The sequence below is a fragment of the Mus pahari genome, chromosome 8, assembly GCF_900095145.1.
Source record: "Mus pahari chromosome 8, PAHARI_EIJ_v1.1, whole genome shotgun sequence".
Classification (NCBI taxonomy): Eukaryota; Metazoa; Chordata; class Mammalia; order Rodentia; family Muridae; genus Mus; species Mus pahari.
In genome coordinates, this window is record NC_034597.1 from 62,545,219 (window position 1) to 62,559,451 (window position 14,233).

The window sequence follows — 14,233 nt, forward strand, 5'->3', positions numbered from 1 at the left end:
GAGAGAGAGAGAGAGAGAGAGAGAGAGAGAGAGAGAGAGAGAGAGAGGAGTTACACTGCATATTAGTTGTCAAATTAGAAGACAAGCCCACAGCTCCTAAACTTCACTGGCTAGCAAGGTCCAAAGCATATGCTACACACAGGATCCTCCTTCAAGTTTATTTCTTACATGTGACTCAATTTATTTTGTGATGATGTACTTCCCTGGCTAAGGAAGTAATTCTATATCACTCAAGTAAAACCTTAAATATATTTTGATATAAAAAAAAATCTTACAGCATGAGTGAAATCTCACTAGGATCATTTTGCTTTTACTCTGTTTTTCTTTTCTTATATTTTTGAGACTCACTGAAGTTCCCTGACAGGCTTCTAGGATTGAATACTTGGTCTCAACCTCCAGCTGGCTTTGGCAGTGGTAGAACTTTTATGATATAAGGCGGCTTGCTCTGTAGACCAGTCTGACAGAGTGGTTTCTATGTGGCCCAGACTGTCTCAAACTTCCACACCTCTTTCCTCTCCCTCCTGAATGCTGCCAAAGAGGCTCTGCCACCACACACGGCAGCAAGGGACTGTGTCTTTTTTGACTCATTAGTTATGCTGACTAGAAGCCACAAGATTGACCATCGCCATCAATCTCTCTTACTTATGTACCCTGCATAGCATGCCCCAGCCTTTAAGTACTTACTGAAACTTAGTCCTGGCTGCCAGCTCCAGACCTCACACCACTCTTAATATTCCTGTGACTGGCTGTGTTGGCTCCTTCCTCCTCATTGCTTCATTTAATTTGTTCTCAGAGTTGACTCATATTATATTCCTCCCAATTATAGCCTTGCCTTTCGTGTACAAGTGTAATGATATCTGAGAATCCCATAACCCTGGTAAGTAACAGCTAGAGAATCCATTCTTTCACCAACGTGGCTTAAATCCTCCAACACCCATGTTCCACTTAGAGTCTGACTTTTAGTTAGAGTCCAATGAAACAGATTCTACAGCACCGGAAATCTCTTCAGCTCTAGGCATGCCTCTGTATATGTATTCTAGTAGAGCAGCATCCTGCAGATGCGTACACTCTGATCCCGGCATTTTGTGTAAGCTGAATTCTCTTTAGATATGGATTTATTGTGTATGATCCACATTTGTAGTTCAAAGTCAGAAGGCCACATCTGGTGAAGGCCTTGTTGACAAAGTATCTAGGCGGTGTAGAGTATGTTATGACAAGCAAAGAAACATGTATGATGCTTTGGTGTCTCTCCTTCTTATAATGCCATCAGTGTTCAAGCATAGAAGCCCAACCTTATTGACTTAACCACCTCCCCAAGACCTCATTCTTTTAATATCTCACAATAGGTTTTAAATTTCAACTCGAGTTTCTCCAGGGAAAAGTCAAGATCTTACTATTATCAAATTACCGGCTGTTAACATCTATGATCTAAAGTGGGCATGCTTACACAGCTGGCTTGTACAGATATCCCCTAAATGCCCCAATTCTCATTCTACAGGAGAACGTAACATTGCACTCTATGGGTAACACAGGAGCCTTCACATCTAGCTCCAGACCATAGCTACCAGATGTGTTGCTATCAGCACAACACAGCCTGGCGGTTCACACATCCATCTTAAACTCAGGCAACACCTAGTTGGGGGATTTGCAAACAGAACACCATGGCATCCTGAGTAAGGCCTGTACCTGGCTATGCTTAGGGTAGATTATGGAGAAAAACAAAGTGCTTTGGAGCCTGACAGAGGCATTAGCCCCATATCCTCATTTAACTGAAGCAAAGAGGATACCTGTGTCTTCTGTACAGGCACATTGGCTAAGGCTCTGGTCTCATAGCTGCTTCTTCAGTACTTTCCTGGTTCCGCTAAAAGCTAAAGTCTCTTCACTGTCTGAATCAGCAGGACCCACTGCATATACAGCCAGGCCTTCAGATACTAATGGCTTTGGATTTAGTTCCAGTAGCTGGCCCCAGCGGGGATCACATTCTTGCTGTGCTGGGCCTGGGTGTCTCTCTGGCAGATTAGCTTTTGATGGGGCAGCCCTTGCACCATTTCCATTAAGTACCATAATGCAGACATCATTATCGGCAGGTGCCCTGACCTCTTCCCTGGTAATGAGCAGTCATCAATATGTTAGTCCTATAAACATTTTCCCCTTCTGGACCTCCTTCCTTACTGCATCTTCACCCCACCTCCATCCCCATTCTCTCCATCTCCCTTCCTTCTCCTGACGGATGGAGTAGGGACACAGGAGAGCTTGAAAAGAAGATTGCTTAGTCTCTTAGGTCCCAGAATGATGAAAATATTCCTGACCATAGAGTCAAGATGACAAGGACTCCTTCTCAAGGGATGTAGAGCAAGACACTCATCTTGCTGGGTTTTTTTTTTTTTTTTTTTTTTCTCATTAATCAAATGAGCTTAATAACATCTGCTCTACCTCACAGGGATATTGTTAGGATCAGATGAGATTAAAGGTATGAAAATGCTTTGAAAAGTTAAAAGCTCCATAGAATTGGAAAGGGTTGCTTTAAAGTCAAGTGCAAAGAAACCCAGGGTTTAAGAAGTACTTTAGGCAGGGGAAAATTTGGGGTGAAAAGGCAAATTATAGTTTCTTTATTTGGGAGAACAAGGTGGCTCTTCTAACTGATAGTGATCTCAAGTGTCTTGAATTCTGATTCTACCTTACCTGTTCATGTCATAGGGACAGGATAGTAGTGCAAAAGAGAAGGCCGTATTTTCTTGCCCAGGTTGGGTGATTGATAATAAATTCTGTCCAGTTCTTCCAATAACTGGGGATTCTAAGAAAGGATGTGGATGATGTAATGTGCTCTTCACCTGCACATTGAGGAACTCAAAGGCCCAGCAGAGATATCTCCACATGCAGGGGCAGATATGACCTCCCATGTAATTGAGAATTGGAAAGAATCATGTAATCAGAAAGTTACAGGCACAGTGCAGAGACAGGGACAGTAGGAGAGTTCTCAGGACTTCCTAATATAGGGAGAGATGTCCAGCAGCTTTTTATGGGATAGGAAGACAGAACCATGGTTTCTAAGGACAAATGTTGGATCTGCGAGAATGTTCGACTAAGATTATGCCTCTTAGGAGGAACATGGAGATCAAAGAAGAAAAGTTATATGTAGGGAGAGAAGATTAGGAGATATGTCCTACTTTCTGTTTTCTTCCCTTTTCTCTCGTCCCCTTCTTTTCCCTTTCCTTCTCTTCTTCCTGTCTTCCTTTCCTTTCTCTGTCTTCTTTTTCTCCCTCCTCTTCTCTCTTTGGTTTTCTATGAAATATCATTTAAATCCACTACAGTTTGATTCCTCCCTTTCCATGACCAGTTCAAGGACCATCTCATGTATCACTCTTTATCTCAGCCCCATCTCAGATCCCAGGTCCCATGACATTCCATCTCTGATATTTGCTCAATAGTTGGGAGCCACACATTGCAGCCTTACATCATACTGAATGCATTCCCTGCACAGCACGGACAGCCACGTTGGCACTTAACAAGTGTTCAATATGATGATACGTTACCCTCTCCCACCCCAAAAGATCTCAGCAAAAAGCTAATGCAGGAATTGCCCCTAGGGACACATATTTGCAACTCGCTGCCTATGGACTCAGACCCATTAAAATGCAATCTCCACATTAATTTTTTTTAAACAGGACTCTTAAAGCCGCATGACGTTAAAACTGTCTCGCCAATAAGCCACATTAACCAGCTCATCAATTTTTTTTCCACTAGTCCATCCTCCCCATAGGCAGTTACACTGGTAGTTAAATGAACATAATCAATGTGTGTTTATTCATTGGCTTGCATTCCAATTTGTGGGTTACCTACCCTGCCCGATGGAACAGCTGCATCCATCTGTGGTCTGTTATAGCACCTCAGCCAGACAGTGGGCCAGGGGCCCAGAGAACACTCAGAGTCAGGCTCTTGATGGCTTTGATTAACAAAAGAATAACATGAAATAAGGTAAGAAAACTTGCAAAGAAATGGCTTCAAAAAACAAGTGGGGATGCTCACATGCTCATGAATAACCAATACTAAGCTGGCAAACAAATGTCTCTTTGGGATGGATCATTCACATTAAACCAACTGAAATGGTTGAGATGGCTGTCTTAACACCAAGCTGGGATTGGGTGGGGAAATAGGTGAAAGTCAGATGATTGGAGGCAGATGTCAGAAAGGCTTCCTTAGTGCATCATGAATACAACAGTGACTACTTGTGAGCAGCATCCTGGGGACTACTTCTCTCTACACCTTTGTTCTTTCCAAGGATGGAGTCAGATAAGACTTTTCAGGCAAATGAAAACCTTTTGTACATCCTGGTATACTGAAAGAAAGAATTTCAAAGCTTATTTCTTGTACTCATGCATCTCAGAGAAAGATGGAGGAAAAGCAGGCTGGTCACCATCTTGAAGTCAGCAGCCTGTCTCCTATCAACTTAATGTTCTTTAGACTTGACCAGAGCAGAGAATCTGTGAATTCGGCTGAACTGAGACAAAAAGCCAAAAGGAAAGAGCAGAATCAAAAAGGATTGTAGGGTGCCATATCAGAGTACAAAATGTTAGCCTTTGCAGCAGGTATGTCTGGGTAGCAAGTCATGGAGTCCTCTTGCTCAGGTGACCAATACAATTTCTATATATTTCTTCCTGCTCTTGAACATGCTTTGAGAACAGGAGAGTTAGTGGTAAGTGTAGTTTTATTAGAATTATGCCCAGTAAACTTTGTGTTTGTCACTCTTGGTACTGAGTGATAGACATGAACCCGATATATCTGGGCAGTTTAGAGACTCAGTTTATAGACAGATCAGCATGTATATTCAGACTCATGTCTCCAGTCCATCATCAGGTGGCTTAACAATCTATGGGTACAAATGATGTCAACCATAAGTGGGATATGGCAGTATGTAAGTTAATGGTGTCACTTCTATAAGAAATCATCCCAACGTATTGTCATATATGTGGAAGTTGGGACAGGATGAGGGTTGTCAAGGGGTGGGCAGCCACAACTTGGGTGTTCAGGAATTAGAATAAGAATGGTGTTGAATACTGAGTCTTAAGGGTTATTTTTTTAAAGAAAAAAATGAAAATTAGAGATAAGCAGTGGCAACTCAGGGCCTAAAAGCCTGTTTTCAAAAGCTTGCGAGCATCCACAGGACACACATGTTTTTGGGCGGGGCCCCTGTGTAACACCAGACATCCTTAGTGCCTCTACTTTTTAGAATACATGAACATTGTCTCTGCCCTATATCTAGATGCCTCCTGGGCACACATGAAATCTTTTCCTCTATTAGTTGGCTGCGTGAATCTGCATCTGTATTTGTCAGGCTCTGGCACAGCCTGAGGGGATAACTATATGAGGCTCCTGTCAGCAAGTCATTTCTTGGCATCAGCAATAGCGTCTGGGTTTGGTGTCTACAAATGGGATGGATCCCTAGGTAGGGCACTTTCTGAATGGCCATTCCTTCAGTCTCTGCTCTACTCTTTGTCCCTGCATTTTCTTTTGACAGGAGAAATTCTGGATTAATATTTTTGAGATGGGTGGGTGGTCCCATCCCTCTAACAGGGGCCTTGCCTATCCACTGGATATGGTCTCTTCAGGTTCTCTCTCCCCTTTGTTGGGTATTTCAGCTAATGTCATCCCCGTTGGGTCCTTGGAACCTCTTGGTTCCCTGGCATTTGAAGCTTTCTAGTGGCTACCCCTAGTTCCCCATTCCTCACTGCTACACACCTCTCTTTAACTTCCTGACCCTCTGTACTTTTTCCCTGTCTCCTCCCACACCTGATCCTGCCCTCTTTCTCCTCCCTTCCCCTCTCCCTCCCAGATCCCCCCTCTATGTTCCGTGATTATTTTCCCCCTTCTGAATACGACCAAGTATGGAGAGCCCAATGGATGAGTTAGGGGAAGGACTGAAGGATCTGAAGGTGTTTGCAACCCCATAGGAAGAGCAACAATATCAACCAACCATACACCCCAAAGCTCTCAGGGACTAAACCACTAACCAAAGAGGGACTGATGGCTCCAGCTGCATATATAGCAGAGGATGGGCTTATCTGGCATCAATGGGAGGGGAGCCCCTTGGTTCTGTAGAGGTCCAGCATAGGGGAATGCTAGGGCACTGAGGCAAGAGTGGGTAGGTCAATGGGGAGCACCCTTATAGAAGCAGGGGAGACAGAGGAAGGGATAGGGGGGTTAACTGGGAAGGGAGTAACATTTGAAATGTAAATAAATAAAATAACCACTAAAATTGAAAAAACAAATGTCTTCCTCCATTAGGGGTTGGAAGCTTCTTTGAATGTCTCCAGAGAGAATAACCCCCAGAGTAGACATTTGTCAAACTCTGTCATTTGCTACCTCCTGGGACTCAATGCCACCTAATTGATCTAGGCTGCCTGATGCAAACCTGATACTGAAATTGAGAAGGCTGTCACAAAGGCCACTCATCACCTGGAATCCCAGGACTTTCTTCTCTGGTCACCGTTGCTATGGTTTAAGAACTGAATAGGATCCCTCAGTTGCTGAGATGACTAGACCCTGAAAAATCCCATGTGGGTACAGAAGTTCATGAGTGACAAAAGCAGATATGAAGACAAAGGCCTCTGTAGATGCTGCTGCCCTCAAAAAGAGATGACTTGCCCCAGGGCCAGCAGGAAGGCATCATCAGAGCAGAAGGCGTGCACTTTACAGTGGCCAGGGAAGTACAGAGTAGAAGGGACAGGGTTTAGGGTCAGTGGGTATTAGAGGATGGTAGATAGAGGTCAAAGCATATGTGAAGAAACAGCCATGACAAGGTGTCTCATGTTCACTGAGTCCTAAAGTACCCAACTTCATTTATTTCTCTAGAGAAACAATATTTTATTTCTTGAAATACAGACTTGACAATAGTGTTAAATTAAATTTGCTTTCCAGGTATATCTTGTCCAGAGATCTCAACCGGAATTATATATAGAGAGAGTAAAATGTCATATTGAAGTTAACAAGGCAAAGTCAAAATATGCAGAAGTAAATATGCATTTTTCAACAATTACAATAATGCAGGTCTTTCCTTCCGTGTGTGGGCTAGCAATAGGCATCCACTATATCTCTGACACATATTCCTGGAAATGCCAGTTCTAAAACCAAATCTCTCCCCCTCCCCCAAAAGCACCAACCCCATATTCCTATCTGTTTGTACATTCGTTCTTGCTGATGCTGGTTTAATTTGAAATCAGTCTCTTGACTTGTGCATGCCTCTATAAAATTTATTATCTTGGAGGTTTGGATGGATTTGTGAATTCTTAGAAAGATGAGTGGGACCAGGTGGCCATTTGTAGATAGCCTGAGCTCCCTGTAGGAGGGAGGCTTCTCTACTGTAGGCTTTGAAATAACTATATTTATATGTATTCTTCAATATGTCTCTATGCATATAATGCAGAAAGAGGGAGGGAAGGTGAGAGAGACAGAGACAGAGAGACAGAGACAGAGAGAGAACAAGAACTACAAAGACAAAGCCACTAGCCAGAAGAAGTTATGAACTTGGAGCTGGCTCATTACTTTGTTTGTTTGTTTGTTTGTTGTCAAAAACAAACAAAATTCAAAGCAAGAAAGGAAGAAATCATAAATAAAGGGGGCAGTGGGTGCAACAGAGGAAGAAAACACCTTTTAAGAAGCATCCCAGAACAACGGCAAAAATGTGTGGTAGTTCGAGCAAGTTTGCATTTCAGCTCTCAAATGGAATGGAAATGAGCAGTGCACCAACCTTTGGGTTGGGGTGGGGGATGGCTGAGAGTCTCTTTTCCCAGGAAATGGGAGGGAAGCCTGGGTTTTCAGCTCATCGTGACACCGTGTAGAAAGCAATGGATTGTACTTCGAAATTCCACTTCCCATTAGCCACCCTCAGAAGCCACCCTGCTGAGAGTTTCAATCCTCCAGGGACTAATGAGGCCTTGTCATAGGAAACCAGAAAATGACTAGGAAGCCTAGGTGCCTGTATTCCCTGAGTGGTGCATCATGGGAATATATATATAAAGATGTGCAAAGATAATTCAATGCCAAGAAAATTTACTTATCTTTTTGATTATGCACTTGCTGGTTTACCCAAACAGATTCATCTGTGCAGAATGGCACAAGGAAAATAATTTTTTGGTACAGTATTCCAATCAGGGAGAAGATTCATAAGCTGTTGTTGAGGAAAAATGGATCACTTGCTTTTTCCTTTAATGCAGAGAGGTTAGCTCCTGGGATTTTAGAATAAATATTTGATCTTTAAAGATCATTTTGTAGCTTGTAGCCGTCAGCCCAGCCAGGTTTTTAGTGTTTGTTTATGGTTTACACCATATGATTCAATAAACTCCGCCAGAGACGCATGTGCATAATTAAGTTTAAAAGCCAGCCCCAACTTCACTACAGGATCAGCTCTTCAAATCACAGTTTATACAGCTAATTCCATTTATCGTTAGTGGGATTCTTGTCCCGCACACTCAGTGATGTAGAATATGAGCTACAACCCGGACACATCTTTGCTTCCTTCTTGAGGATTGTCTTCACCAGGGGTGTGAATGCTATACACACACACACACACACACACACACACACACACACACACACACACACACCTCCCCATCACCTCACTTCCAATTTTAAATTTCAGTGATACAAACGACATCATCTCCTCAGCCCACTGAATGGACATCACTGCAGACAGGGTACTTGCTATGTTGGTTCAGTACTACCTTCATGAAAATGGGAAAAGTGAAGCTGTATATTATTCCCATTTCATAGTCTTTAGAATGAAGTCTAAAAGAAAGAATAACTTAGAACTCCACAATAGTTGCTGTCCTTGGTACTGTTCAGAGCACCCTGTATCATCTGAGTGAACTCTCATCAGTGACCATATGATGTAAGAACATGCAGATCATTCCTATCCTGGAAGTCTAAACTGCTCCAATATATGAAGTGCTATGTACTAACGTGACACTACAAATAGAAATTCCCCTGCTGTCTCCCTGGGGACAGCTCACAGCCCAAGTGAGGATCCACCAAAAATATGAAATGACCTACCATCTCAGTTACTAGGTGTATATGAAACAAGGATAATTCAATGGTTAGAGATGAGTCCCATCCCTAATATATCTCATTGTGTGTATATATATGTGTGTGTGTGTGCGCGTAAGCATTCCCAAATTCAAAGGCTCTGAGGTCTAATGCTTCTGACACTAAATACTTTGGATGAGGGCTTCTTAACCTGAACTATTCTCCCTGTTTCCAGGCTTTTTTTTTTTTTTAAAGGCATAAGTCCTACTTAAAGACAGAATTAGACAACTTCCTTGAATCTTTTGTCTCAATAAGTCTATCAAACAAAAGTGATTTTCTTAAACATGCAAAAGAAAAAGAAAGAAACCTAGGCATAGGTAGTTAAAGTGACTTAAGGGGCTCAGGGTCACAGAGCTAGTGAGTCGCCCAGTAGCTGGAGTGTCTGTTCACCAGTATCCTGCCCTCTGTCAGGCACAGCTGAGTCACCAGAGTATGTGGTATATACTTGTATAAGGAGGTCACTGTATCATGCAAACTCCTATCCCCATAGCAGAAGTGAGGGAGCCTAGGGTTAGGACACAGGTCTGTCTCACAAATGGGTTCCAGAAATCCCTCCACCAAAATGGACAGTAGAGTTGCACTAGTAGAAAATCAGTAAGTGTTTCTTCATGTGTGGTGCCACACCCCTGTCATTATAGCACTTGGGAGGCTGATGGAGCAGGTGCACTAAAGCTTGAGGTTAGCCTGGGCTACGTAGTGAGATTTTGTAGTCTGGGCTAGCCTGAGATACAGTGAGATGTCTCAAAGAGCTGAAATGAAAATTTAAAAATGAAGGAAAAGGGGGACAGGAAAGGAAGGGAAGGAGGAAGTGAGGAAAGTAGGAAAAAAGGAAGGGAGGGGGGAAATAAAGAGAAGGAAAGAAAAGGTTCTAGGTTTGGGGCTCTGCATTCAGATGGAAGTCAATACATCTATCTCACCTACTGGCAGCATCTTGCTTCACAGCTGACTTCACTATACTAAGGTCAGCATGGCTCTGGAAATGTGTCAGGCATGGTCCCCATCCTCACAAATATCCCCTCGATGGGTCATTTTTCCCGGTCCTGTCTCTGCCTGAGTATAGACGCTAAGCCTCTATAAGCTGAGGGAGAGTGGGAGGAAGTGAGTAGGAAGATTGGCAGAATCTTAGACTCTACAGTTCTGTTAGTGCAGTCAGCGCTACTCACTGTGTGCATCTCATGGTAAAGAACTTGGGAGAATGCAGAAAAAAAAAAAGGCACCAAACTCCATCTCTCTTATCAATCACATGCTGGATGAGGAATATGCAAAGGACAGAGCTGCTTACAACACAGGTCCAAGGGTGGAGCAGCTCATGCAACCTCAGGGTTCGGTGAGCGTCTCCTCGCTCTTTCAGTTCAGTATTACTTTTGCTTTCTTGTTTTTCTCCCTTCTTCCTTTCTCCCACTTGATTATTCTTTCATCTTTATCTCTTCATCTTTTCCTAAGCCCCTTCCATCACTCCCTCCTTCCGTCATCCCCTCCTTCCTTCATCCCCTGCTTCCCTTACCCTCCCCTTCCCTCATCCCTTCCTTCCCTTTTTACCTCCTCCCTCCCTCTGTCACTCTCTTCTTCCTACCCCTCGATAATGCTTCTCCCTTCCAAACGAACAGCTTTCCTAACATTCTGTGGACTCTACCAAATTTATGAAATTCAGCTGAAGATTATTTTTTATATCTGTAATATTTCCACATGACTAATTGCATTTAGCAAAAAGCTGACACTAGACAATTTCTTGGGCTCATTCAGTGTTAGATTTATTAAAGCACCAGATCATCCATCATCTCAAAATTTGGCAGGTTATGTTTATAAATAAATTAAATTAACAAGCGTGTGCTGTACTGTGTTCATGTGTGGGAGAGAATGCAAATACAGATGTGTATATGTCTATGTATAACCATGGCTGCATTCCACAATTCCATGGTGCTGTCTCCTGACACCCTAATCCTCTCAGCCTCTAAATGCAGTGTTAACCCACAGTGACTTTTCTAAAAGAGGTGTACTCGGTTTGTCATTGAGAACTGCAAAGAGAGTAATCACACAAAAAAAGAGTTGATCTGCGGTTCAAGTATTACGGTATCCAGGAACTCTGGATTATTTCTGTGTTCTGATGCCAATCATTTGTGCAGTCACTTTCTCAGTTTTGATTGTGGCTCTGTAAACAATAAAGAGGAAAACCTTGGAAAGACCATGAGCTGAAGCCCAACAGAGTGAAGAAGGTGTCTGGCAGAGATAATTTATCTTCCGTACAACAACCATGGGCATGGGGTCCATAGAAGGGAGGAGGAATATTATACTGCGTGAATCTAAGAAATTGTCTTTTTTTTTTTTTTTTTTTTTACTGAACCAAGAAATGCTTCTTATTGTTATTAATAGTAGTAATAGTAGTTAGCAGACTCCTGGCACCAACAACATGTCATCAGCAGAAAAATGTGTGGCAAACTGAGATCCTCTGGCACACAGAGGCAAATAAAAACTCCACTAAAAATGATGGAGAACCCAATCGGATATTAATGCCATCATTGAATATTATGGAATCCTAGGACTTAAAAGGTCCCGTTAATAGCATCCCTCTGCTACCCTGATTCATCTAAACTGGAGATGTCAAGTATATTTTAATAGCACCTGCCATTCTGGTTGATTGATAATGGCTGCCTAGAGTGTTTCTTTGAGAAGCATTCTGGGCATCTTATGAGCTCAGAGGAAGAGAGGGCCATGATCAATTAGGTGTGTCTGCCATGACACCCATGGGAAGACTAAGTACCCGTGCTGAGTATTTACCAGGTCATAACGTGACTATTCTGGAAAATAAGAACTTTTTTTCTGACTTTAAATTTACCCTTGAAAAGACTATCTTGCTTTCCCTCAAGAATTCCCTTTAAATGCCTTTCATTTGAGAAGACTTTCCCAAAGACCCAACCTGACTTTGTTTTTGCTTGGTACACAAAGAGGTGGAGTCCCAGTAGACAGACACTTATACTCTCTAATAACAAGGGCCTTCAGTTTGTTTATGGGCTTGGCATCCTAGCACTGGTGTCAGGACTCGTAGCGTGCTCTATGGGCTCCTGCTCAGTCTCAGAGCTGAAATGTACACATTTCTATATTTTGAGCAATGAACTGATCTTATGGGAAGAAAGTGTGAGATATTAAGTTTAATAATAATGTCTTTGGGGTTGGAGAGAAGTACTACGGCTCTCCCCACCTACCTCCATTCATATATAATAGCTGTGGAAGGAAAAGCATTAGGACATGGAAATAAAGCTTTCACTTTAAACTCTGAAAATTAACAGCACATAAGAATTCCTCTTTTCTCCCATTTTAATATACAAAATGCAAAGAAAACAGAAACCGTTTTCTACCATGTACTAGGAACAGTGTTGATAAAGTTGCTAAGGCATGATCCTGGTACTAGCAGAATCCAATAGCACATTTACTGAAGGAATATGATGTACCAAGTCCTGGGCTAAAAGTTCCACATATCAGTTCATTTGACTTCAATAGCAACACTATTAAATTCAAAGTGTGCTACCTAAGGTGTACAGTGGTGAAGTCGGAACATGCCAAATTAGACAAGAGAGCTAGATAGCATCCTCCAAATCTGTGTTCTGGATGGTGTTCTATCCCTCATTAGACACTAGAGGAATGAATAACGCCATCAGTTAATGGGTTCTGGTAAGTGGGCTCTAATAGAGCTGGTAGGAAGAATCTTTATTGGTGCCATTGCCCCTTTCAGTGGTGTAAATACTCATGTAATGTCTAGCTACTAATATGAACACAGAGTTGGGATGAAAAGGGTGGATGTAACTCTTAGTTGACAAAAGTCATTGCTTACCACCGGGCTACATCACATGTTTCTCTCAAAACCCCCACTGGGTAGGTTGAGTAGGCACCAGCAGAGAAGAGGTTCTGTGACAAAGGCATGTTAGGCATCAAGCTGGGGACAGCAGAGAAGAGGTAAAACACATTTTATGCCAGGGATATTATTAAATATTATTCCCAAAGTCATCAAACTTCGTAGGTCAGAAATGCACTAGGTAAAGTTCGCAATGTTTAGGTGAGAAACTAGGCATTGGCTTGTCTCAGTGACCTGTGCTACAAAGCTGACCTGAAGACATTTGGTACTACTGTTTTGGATCCCTTCTTTCATAACAAGCTGGTTACTTTTCCAGTCTTTTAACACACACTATTTTGAGAACCCTTTCATCTTTATAGAGTCTCCATACTTTTTTTTCCCCTTAGGACTTGAAGATGCATTGCCCTAAAATGGACTCTGACTAGGCAAAGTGTGATAAGAAAAGAGGAATCACCACCAGTTTCTGGCTCAAGGCTATTGATTTTACACATTGATTCTGTCTCCAACACATGGCTTGCCAGCTCCAATATTACATCTCTATAAAAGAGTTTGAATTTCTCGACTTTCCTTTTAAATCCACATTGTCAGGGCTCCCTGTCTCCAAAGCAAGCCTGCATGCCTCAGTGCACTCAGCTACTGTGGCCCAGACTTCCAATACCCTGCTCAATGAAATGAGTTAGAAACTGATTCAGCCTGACTTCACTCGGGGGCTGGTGATTTCTGAGATGGAGTCAGGCCCTTAATGTAGCCTGCTCCTGCTTTCTCAGTCTATTAATTCTCCTTCCTTTCTTCCAGTTTGGTATCCTCAAAGCAGATGCTTCCAAAGCAACTGCAGCGAGGTTGAAGAGAGAGGGAGTTTGCCAAATTGAGCTAATTGGATGGGTCCTCACTGGGGTGTGGCAGCCAGAATGATGGCTCCACAAAGAAGGCCACCTGTAATTTCCTAATGCATTAGCTTGCATGGCAAAAGAGACCTTGCAGGTAATTTTCAGTTAGGGATTCTGAGATGGAGAGATTATTCTAGATTATAGGTGCAACCGCAGGTACCTTTAGAGATGAACAGGAAGACAAAGATAGTACCACATGATGTAATGTGAAGATGTACATGATGTAATGTGAAGATGTACATGATGTAATGTGAAGATGTACATGACGTACATGAAGACAAAGATGTACATGATGTAATGTGAAGATGTACATGATGTACATGAAGACAAAGATATATATGATGTAATGTGAAGATGTACATGACACATGACGTACATGGAGACAAAGATGTACATGATGTAATGTGAAGATGTACATGAC